Source organism: Gymnodraco acuticeps, unplaced genomic scaffold (genome assembly GCF_902827175.1).
Source record: "Gymnodraco acuticeps unplaced genomic scaffold, fGymAcu1.1, whole genome shotgun sequence".
NCBI classification, from domain to species: domain Eukaryota; kingdom Metazoa; phylum Chordata; class Actinopteri; order Perciformes; family Bathydraconidae; genus Gymnodraco; species Gymnodraco acuticeps.
Window position 1 is genome coordinate 2574303 of NW_022990042.1, and position 10934 is coordinate 2585236.

Below are 10934 nucleotides of genomic sequence, written 5' to 3' on the forward strand. Positions count from 1 at the left end.
CCAAAGAAAATACAAATGAAACAAAAGATGATACAGACATGATACAGTACTATACAAATGAATGCAATAACAAAACGAAATATTTAATTAATAATTGAATAATCTGTAGTATCATTGTCTGATATCAATAAACAACAAAACTTTAGCTAATTACACGTCCGAAAAGGGGTCGGAAGAAGTTTACACTTATTTAATCCGACAATATCAATGTATACTTTAACCTTGAATAATTTATATAATCATTCATATAATATATACAGGCAAGTTAGGAGAATGGTCTCATATATATATATATATATATATATATATATACATACATATACACACATACACACATATGTACATACCAGGGTTTCCGTTAGCCGGTAATTACCGGTTTTTAGCTGGTAAAATTTAATAAAAACCGGTAAATTCAAAACCTGCCGGTCAAAATGTCCGATGCTCCTATCGATTGGCCGCCGATCATTATCGGCCGATATTCACTCTTAATAATTTGATCTGTGCTCTCTATAAAGGCCGATCAGGAGAGCTGGATCTGATCGATATGGACATAAACGCGAGTGAAGTGTAACCGGACACGAGAGAGAGATCAGATCAGCTGCTGCATAATCACCTGAAGCCCCGTCCACTGTTTAGTGAGCTGCATGAGAAACTGACGGGCTGTCAGGAGAGAGAGGGAGGGAGAGAGGAAAAGAGAGGATCCGTTTCTCCCGTGTTATTATTCAAAGTTAATGTAAACTTTTGAATAATGTACTTCATCTACTAAAAGTAGTTTATTTGAATGTAATAATTATGTTGTTTGTGGAATCATTTATTGAAAAATGAATCTGAATTTTTCCGATCTGTTACGATTATAAACTGAAGCAATATAAAAATGACTCCCATTAACTGAGTTTTAAACATCAGCATATCCGGTCCTAATCCGGTAATTACCTGCTAACGGAAACTCTGCTACACAATTCTTATTATTATTATTGAAACATGACCGGTAAGTTTCAAATTTGTCCGGTAAAATAAATTCTGTCCGGACATTTGACCGGCGAGAAAAAATCCTAGCGGAAACCCTGGTACATACACAAATTCATACAAACACAAATTCATAAATAGAATACAAAACAAGAATAGAAACAGTTATGGTTTAGCAGTTTCATCCCTGCACCTTGTGAGAATTGTGTCTTTATACCTCTTTTTGAATAGTTTGATGTTTGGACATCCCTTTAGCTCCTCACTCAAATTGTTCCAGATCTTCACTCCACAAACAGAAACACAAAAACTTCTCTTTGTTGTGCGCACCATAACATTAGTGAATATAAATGAACCACGTAAATAATAATTCCCTTGTCTTTCATTGAACAATATCTGAATATTCCCAGGTAATTGAAAGTTTTTTGCCTTAAACATGATTTGTGCAATTTGGAATTCAACAAGATCTGACAGTTTTAATCATTTTAGCTCTAAGAATAATGGGTTTGCAGTGCATGACATTAAGGATTTTGGGAGATGGCCCTGTGGGCCATCTAAGCTAATTTACAGATGGCCCTGAGCCCAATAGAGATTGCCCTGAAAAATGCGCGCGGACAAAATGACGCACAAAGGGTTTGGGGGGCCTCCCCCTAGAACATTTAGATTGTTACAGGTCTTAGATGCTGTCTGGTGCATTCTCTAGACTGAATTATAAGATGAACCACCACAATATTATATTGTACAATTTCAATTTTATTTTTAATTTCACTTGTTTGTTTGTTCTTGTTTGTGTTTGCTCGCTTGCATGCCCTGCATAGCTTTAAGAAATACTTAAGTTGTTGGTCAAGACACTTTCCATCTGATGAAGGCAAATACCTTCCCAGATGTAAAAAAAGTAGAAAACATTACATTCAGTTATAACTGCCAAAACAAACATTATTTACACTATTATGGCCCCTGTTAAAAATGTTTGTAATGTTATCTAAATTGGTCGAACGAATGCCTCCTCATCCGGAAGCTGACCGAGCAGACCCGAGCAGCAGTCGAGAGGAGCCGAGCGCATCCGCGAAGCACACAAAATGGCGACGTCAGAGTTCCCGTTAGCCGGCAAATCTAAATATCTTCGGTCAAAATAATTTCCCTTTAGCGCAATACCGCTTCAGTTGCGCCACTTATGTGACAGACAAGAAGAGTATGTGACAGACAAGAATAGTCAATTCTAATGTCTAACACTTAATGTGGAGAAAGAGATGTCCTGTATGGGTTGATTGTGCGTTGATCTGTTGGTAATGCCTCGGGGTTCCGGTGGGCATGTAAACAAATGCATAATGCTGCGCTATACTTTGTGGCCTCATCCGGTTGCATAGCGACACTTATTGTTTAGGTGTCTTTTAATAAGCAGGTAGTCATATCATTAGCTAGAACTAGCTGGATCTGATCGATATGGACATAAACGCGAGTGAAGTCTAATCTGACGGGAGAGAGAGATCAGCTGCTGCTGACGAGTCGACACGCAGCTCTGCATGATCACATGCAGCGGTGAGCGGACAAAACACACACTTTAGTTTAGAATATCACACGTAGCTATTTTAATTACCTCTCAAACTACCTACACTAGTTATAGATAAGTTTAGTTTTACTGTCGGGTCTCTCATTACTGGATCCGCGAGCTGCATGATACTGGCATAATAGATTGCCCGATCGGGCAACCAGCAGGTGAGGCTTCATTGCCCGAGCTAAATACTAGATGGCCCCGGGCCATCGGGCAGTCCTTAATGTCGAGCCCTGGTTTGTATGATCCCTATAGCCGACATTTTTAATAAGTCTTATTGCTCTTTTTTGTAGAATAAATAGGGATTGTGTTGTAGTTTTATAATTACTGCCCCAAACCTCTGCACAGTAACTTAAATAATGTAACACCAATGAACAGTAAAGAATGTAGAGGGAATTTTGATCAAGAATCTGTTTTGCCTTGTTTAATATTGCAATACTTCTTGAGACTTTGGAATGAATATGTTGTATGTGTGGTGTGGTTTCCAGCTCAGTTTCTCATCAATTGTGATTCCAAGGAATTGATGTTCTTTAACTCTCTCAATGAAAATCCCATCTATCTTAATGGATGCTAGTGTATTGCTATTTCCAAATATGATTAATGTTGTTTTATTCAAGTTTAATGATAACTTATTACTGTTTAGCCATAACTTTAGTTTGCATATTTCAGCTGTGATCTCTTCCAATAGTAGCTGTACATTGTCGCCAGAACAAAATATATTAGTGTCATCAGCAAACAAAACAAACTTGAGTACTGTCGATACATTGCATATTTCATTAATATACATAATAAATAGTATCGGCCCCAATACTGACCCCTGGGGGACACCGCATGTAATGTCCAAATATGAAGAACAACACTCTCCCAGCTTCACAAACTGTTGCCTGTTGGTTAAATAACTCCTTACCCATTCCAAAACTACACCCCTGATTCCATAACGTTCCAGTTTCTTTATTAATATGTCATGATTAATTGTGTCAAATGCTTTTTTTAGGTCAATGAATATTCCAATGGCATGTTTCTTTTGGTCAATTGAGCTAGTAATTTCTTCAAGTGAGTCTATTAAAGCCATCCATGTTGATCTATTGGCTCTGAATCCGTATTGACTTTCGGTGAGAAGTTTGTGTTTTTCTATGAAATTGTCCAGTCTGTTATTGAAAAGCTTTTCAAGAATTTTTGAGAATTGTGGTAGAAGTGAGACAGGTCTATAGTTTGTGAAGTGATGTTTGTTCCCAGCTTTGAACAAAGGTATGACTTTTGCTATTTTCATTTTGTTAGGAAATGCACCAGTTTGGAATGATAAGTTACATATGTGTGTGAATGGTTTTGAAATAACATCTATAACCTTTTTTAATACAGTCATGTCAATGTCATCACAATCGGTAGATTTTTTGTTTTTACATTTCGTTACAATATCAACTACTTCCCTTTCATCCACTGCTGTGAGGAACATTGAGAAAGCTTTTTTTCTGATGTTCCTCCATCAGGGATTTTGCCTGCTAATTCAGGTCCAACATTTACAAAGAAATCATTGAAACTGTTGGATACAACAGCCATATTTTCCTCTTCCTTATCCTTGTCAATCAAGTATGTGGGATAACTCCTTTTTCTAGACCCATTTTTTATAATACTATTCAGTATGCTCCATATTCCTTTAATGTTGTTTTTATTTTTGTCTAGTATTTTCCGATAGTATTCACTTTTGCAGGTCCTTATAATTGTTAATTTATTTTTATATTTTTTATATCTAATCTCTGTCTCTTTTGTTTTATTTCGCATGAAATCTCTATACAATGAATTTTTCTTTTTACAGGCATTTTGTAAACCCCTTGTGATCCATGGACATTCTACATATTTCATTTTTCTACTGTATTTGACAATTGGGCAGTATGTATTATATAATGATAAACAAATTCTCAGAAATTGATCATATGCACTGTCAATATTGTTTTCTTTGTATAAATCGTCCCATCTTTGTGCCAGTAAAGCATTTTTTAAAGCGTTCATTGCTTCCTCTGATCTAACTCGTCTGTATTGAATAGCATTGTCCGGCATGTTATTACTGTAGTTTCTGTCATAAACTGCAAATACTGGTCGGTGGTCACTTATATCATTTATTAAGAGTCCACTTACTGTATTGTTTTCTATGTCATTTGTGAATGTATTGTCTATGAGAGTAGCACAGTGCGATGTGATTCTGCTGAGTCTAATAATTGTTGGATATAAACTCATACTGTACATTGTGTTGATAAATTCTTCTGTCATGCTGTGATTATTTGGATTTAGAAGGTCAATATTGAAGTCACCACAAATGAAAACTGTTTTATGAATCACTTTTGAGAATATTTCCTCCATCCAGTCCTTGAAAATCTCAATACTAGAGCCGGGTGCTTTATATATACACAACTGATGATTACATTTTTCGTTTTTTCTTTGCAGATTTCAATCGTAATACATTTCAATTAGGGCTGTCAAGTTAACGCGTTAACACACACACACTTTGTATTGTATGAGAGAGGTTTCAGATTGAATTGATGCGAATATTTGTAATGTTCAGAGGTTGTTGTGTTTAATAAAAAGTCATTGTTCAAATGATAATAAACATTTGCATAAAGCATATTTGTCCACTCATATGTTGATAAGAGTATTAAAAACTTGAAAAATATTCCTCTAAGGAACATTTAGAACAGTTAAAAAATGTGCGATTAATTTGCGATTAATCGCGATTAACTATGGACAATCATGCGATTAATCGCGATTAAATATTTTAATCGACTGACAGCCCTAATTCCAATACATTATCAATCACTGTTGACATATAATTCATCACCTTAAATTGTAAAGTATTGTCCACATACAAGGCTACTCCTCCTCCACCCTTGATTTGTCTATTTATGTATCTGAGTTCATAGCCTCCAGCTCAAAGTCTATGCCTTTGTCCTCCGTGATCCAAGTTTCAGATATGGCAATGATGCTAAATGTTTGTTGAAACTGATTTAAATATTCCTTGATGAGGTTAAAGTTTGCATACATGCTTCTGCTGTTGAAGTGAATAATAGATAGCTTGCCCTCTGATGATATGCTCTGGTTGTACTGTTGATCAGTGTAATAACAGCAGTTGTTGATGATAGAAGAGAAGAAATTATTGTCTGGGTCTATTTCATAATCCAGATCTTTTGTTTTATAGTCAGTGTATTCAAATGTTTTTAGCAACAGTTGGTCTTGTTCCTTGATCATCTGAGACATATTAAAATGTTCCCCTACTGAAGATGATTGCCTCCATTCAGTGTGAGTCATGGTTGTGTGTAAGTGCTTGTTACCTTATGTGTGGTCCAGAACATGAAGATTATTGGTATTTATCCAGATCCTCCATGTTTCTGATGACCAGTACTTGTTGTCCAGGTGTTCTGAATTTTCTTCTGTTTTTTCATGAAGCGAGCCTTTCTGGCTATGTCGCCGTAAATAGCGATAAATAAAGAAAACAAAGAAGACATTATTAATAATAGTAATGATGGTAACAACAATAATATTAGTATAACTATTTATATAGCACTTACACAATTGCAAAGTGATTCTCACAATAAAAATAAAGAACAAAACAAGACCAACAATAAAAAAACAAATGATTATAGGAAAGTTAAGAGACAAAGAAATGATAAACATTCTGAGAGGCCGACTACAAAAGGTAGACTCATGCCCCTATCACACCAACGCGTTTTTAGCTCCGGCTCGGAGCTGGAGCCTGAAAAGTACAGTTTTTTCCTGTTCACACCGCAGAGGCGCCGCCTCTTAGCTCCGGAATCCGGTTCACTTCCAGCTCCAAAAAATTGTCGGTCTAGAGGCAAGAGCTTCGGAGCTAAGAGGCGGCGTCGCTTACGTCTCTCTTACGTCGAGGCGGGGGCAGGTAGATGCTGAAGACCACAAAGAAGTCTTGCATTTCGCATGTGATGTTTGTAAAGTTCCAAGTAAAGTCGTCCCTTGTAAAGTCGTCCGATGCCTTCCATATCGTTTCGTAAGAGGATAGCCAAAGCGAACAGCGCTTCAATACAATCGGCCATTGTTGTTGTTGTCGATGTGAGGGATTTCCGCGTGGTTTGGATTTAATAAAGCAGGCACGTAAACGGTGACGTCATGACGCAGCAGCGGCAGCTCTGGGCGGTGTGAACAGAGCAGGAGCAGGAAAGCAGGGTATATGCAGGAATCCTGAAGTCAAATGTAATACCTTTTAAGACCTTTTTTAAGACCCTTTCCATACATTTTAAGACCTCATCGCAACTTCGAGTTCTAACCGGTTACATTGGCGACACACTTTACCTCACATTTACTATATTGATTGTAAGATAGCACAACTAAACAGAGTGCAGACAGACTACTGAAGCCTCCTCTCCACATGAACTTCAACCTCTCTGTGAAGGTCAGGTTTAATGCAGTATGCTGCTTTGTTGCTTCTGTACTCTGTGCTCTTTCATTCCAGTAAAACTCCTTAGAAACCATTAGAAACCAGTATTTGACCAATAAACAAAACAATTGACAAAACTTTGAACTATATTAAACTTTGGTGAGCTTCAGCGGGGTAATGCCATATAGGAGCTCCCTCACAAATACCCAGGGGTTAAATTGGGCTGGGGCTGTCCGGGGCTAACGGGCCGTCTACACTACAGGCATCAAAAAATCTTGAAGCTGGGCGTGTCTGAGGCTTGGTGATTTCTCACGCCCAAGGCGACCAACAACCAATCAGGAATCTCCCGCCCGCCCCGGCATACAAAGCAATAGCAATGTTAAAACGAAGTAAACTGGATATAAAATCCCCAAACAGGCGAAAACCTACCAGTTCCATCCACTGTCTCTGCCACCTCCCTCCATGCCTCGCTCCTCCGGTTTGTATCCCGGTAGATGAACAGAGACTGATCATACAGCACCGGGTGATTCACTACCGCTATAATGAATTTTCCCTCCATTTTTTTGAATATGAGGAAATGACCTGCGTAGTCTCTCCCAGCATACACACGGTTTGATTGGCTAGCGCTTGTACTGTCAGATTTGCATACGCGGGATTTGATTGGCTGATGCCAAGCATCGAGCCTCAAAAGTTGAACATTGTTCAACTTTTGATGCCGATAGATGCTCGTGATGCTTGCAAAGCCATGCCATGCTCCCCACAATGCAGTTCGGCAAAGTTTAAAAATTTTCTACGTCACCCCATTCAAATGAATGGGCGAAGCATTGAAAGCATTTTTCGATGCCTGTAGTGTAGACGGGCCGTAAGCCCGGCACATAGGACGATGCTCTGACGTCACCCTCACACATTTGTCATATGTTTACAAAAAACGATATATATGTTAAGACTTTTCTCGTTCTTAATATAGACTATATTTAGGGTCGATATGTACCTTACTTTAAAATAGCAGATCTCTGTGACCGGATATAGTTTGGCTTAGACCCCGGCCCCACGAGGACGCATACAGTAAAACGCATACGCAAACGCAAAAAAGTATTCCGTTCACACGCATTCGATTCATTAACGTGTCCGTTCACACTAGACCGCTGGAAATGCTGGAAACGCTGTAGTACATATGCCAGGCCTGTAAGTGGCGCTGCTGCCGCCACAAAATACACCAAAAGCAGCGAAGAAGACCCCGGAGCATGGTTGCCCTTCTGTTTATTCTCCGCGGTGGACGGCGTGTTCTCCTGCTGTACATCTCTCAGGTAGTCCACCAGCAGATAACCCCAACCCCCCCCCCCCCACAGAGCGGAGCAAGGCAGCGAAACTTAAAATAAGAAGCAGCATTTTATGGCACGCTATGCATGGGGCCACCTTGAGGGGGTTTCCCGACATGTTGTTTCAGTAAATTAAAGGGTGTTTCATGTTGTCGTTGCTGTGGACCTTCTTAATATCTTGGAAAATGCCGTTTAATACTTTTGAATACTTTAATAGCCTTAATTTTCGCTAAATTGATTTATCAACTTTTAATACTTTTTAAGACCCTGCGGACACCCTGAAAAGGGAAACCGGAGCTGAACCAGAAAAGCTCCCGCTCTGAGCTAGAAAGGGAAAAGCGCTGGTGTGAAAGCCGCATCAATGGCTCTTGATGACATCAATGAGCAGTCCCAATAGATGCTGTGGTATAAAAATAAATAGGTCCAGATTTCTTCTATTTTGTGTTGTACGATTTGTTTTATTGATTGCTGATGGATGTATATATATATATATATATATATATATATATATATATATATATATATATATATATAGGGTTTATTCAACAGCAGTAAGGCATTAATTGCTAAATTAACGTACACTGAACTGTAAAACAACTTACCACTATTTAGGAAAGGCTCTGATCAGGAGGGTTGTCTAGTAGGACAGCAAAGAGGTGGTGTCATGTACAACCATTGGTAGATGTTGAACCTGAAAGAAAGATAAGAAAATAAGAGAAGACAGGAGGACAAGCTTTAACCTGAGCCTGTTTTTTCAGTCTTTACAATGCACAGTTGGAAATTACATTCCAAAGGCTAAATTCAAACTCAATACCATAAATAACTGGGTACCAAAGTGCTTTACCTGATAGAACACGTTCCACATGGAGCAGCAACCATCCGGCTCGGCCTTTTGCTGCATATCATCTCCTCCCTCTCCACTGTTTCCAGTAGATCTCTACTGTCCAATAAAACTGAAATTCCCCAAAAATTCATATTAAAAAAGTTCAAAACAATAACTTGCTTATGGCATTGAAATGGATTAGAATCTCACCTTTTCCTGGATGTGAGGAAGGTCAGGAAGTCGTTCCCTTCAAGTCCGCAACCAGTCATAGGAGTTCAAATGCAAAGCCTGAATGATGACAAGAGCGAGACTTACATTTTACAATTATATTTTTAATTAATACCAGAGCAGTGTGTACATAGGCCCTGTAGACATGCAAAGAACAGATCAAATCCCGACAGACTCACACACTTTGGTGATGTCCTCATCTGATAATGTTTCATTTTTTTAGCAGCAAAGTAACATTACTCAAAGTATATGTCGGACCCAACTCATTTACAGTATGTTTTGCATCTCCTCAACAATGGTCTGTATCATTGAGTAGAAACAAACTGTCCCGACAATTCCAGGTAGATTAACACACATTTGTAAGAAAAGTTTACAATGAAGCACAAAAACCCTCTTTGTATTAAGCTAGCTGCCACAGAAAGTACAGCTTAACATGCTAACCTTTGGTAGAGAGCTACAGTTAGCTAACTTCATGTTCAACACAACACCTCTAATGGCATTACATTGACGATTTTAAACTAAACGTAACTCTCTCAACTTGTAAGATAAAGTTAAGTTAACTTACCCTTAAATAACTACATCACGTTTTTCAGGGGAAACACAAACTGCAGAAAACGTTAGCTTCAAACTGTTGTTAGCTAAGACAGCTAGCCTCCTAGCAAACGTAAGGTTAAGTTAACATTAACGTTGTAAGAAAGCAAAACGAACCTTCGAGAAAGCTTTTACTCTCAGACTTGGTGAAATTGTGTAGTGTTGCTTACCTCCAGAAGGACTTTTAGCGCGTTTCCCAGTAGATAGAGCTGTGCCTCTCAGAAGAGCAGCAGCTGGGCGGAGTCACAGAAACGTTCAACTGATTTTAGGCTTGTTTGAGACGAGTTGCGGCTCGCCTCGAAAGTAGACGAGAATAGCCGATAGCAGCCGGGGGAGGTCTCAAAAAGCTCGCCTGAAGTCGGACAGCTCGGAGTCGGCTTCTTCTTCTTCTTCTTCTTCTTCTTCTTCTTCTTCTTCTTCTTCTTCTTCTTCTTCTTCTTCTTCTTCTTCTTCTTCTTCTTCTTCTTCTTCTTCTTCTTCTTCTTCTTCTTCTTCTTCTTCTTCTTCTTCTTCTTCTTCTTCTTCTTCTTCTTCTTCTTCTCTCGAGCCTCATCCCAATACCCCTCCTCGACTCCTCCTTTCCCTCACTCGCTTCCCTTCCTTGCGTCTTAGCTCCGCCTCCGTAAGATGCGAGCAAGAGACACGAGTTTCAAATTTCCCCTCCTCGACTCCTCGGTCCTCCGGTAGTGACCCGGAAATGAATTTCAGCGCGCCATTTTGAAGGACATCTAATTTCTCTAAATGCACACCGAGGACCGAGCATCGAGCATCGAGGAGGCTCTCTGGAGGAGCTATAACTGAGGAGACACTGATGGTTCTTCCGCGGATGCATTTCCGGGAACGGTGGAGGGCGGCGTGACGCACGGCTGGACTTATCTCAGCCAATGACAGCTCTGCATGCATCCCCTGGATATTATTTTAGAAACTGCTTTCATCGCGTCACGATGTTTCCAGAGAGAACATCTGTGAGGTCCGTGCAGAAAGCAGAGCAGTGTGTATAATATATCACTCAGCATAACAGGCCTACTCTATTTATTTGCTTTAGTTTAGTAGATATCT

At 39.2% G+C, this 10934-nt stretch overlaps 1 protein-coding gene across 7 annotated transcripts in view; it reads right to left on the reverse strand.

Moving 5' to 3' along the window:
* LOC117545423 overlaps positions 1-10282 on the reverse strand; it is a 29671-nt gene extending 19389 nt beyond the window's left edge. For 2 of the 7 annotated variants that reach the window (XR_004568830.1, XM_034215193.1), the window contains exons 1-5: positions 10046-10282; positions 9267-9344; positions 9078-9186; positions 8836-8924; positions 5836-5963 (exon numbers count right to left, since the gene is read on the reverse strand). The gene's annotated coding sequence lies outside the window, so the exon portion shown is untranslated. Of the gene's footprint in view, positions 1-1225; positions 1246-5835; positions 5964-8835; positions 8925-9077; positions 9187-9266; positions 9345-9849 lie in introns of those variants that run through there. The other 5 variants (XR_004568832.1, XM_034215196.1, XR_004568831.1 and 2 more) reach the window with 4 other exon arrangements.
* Positions 10283-10934: the final 652 nt, after the last annotated feature.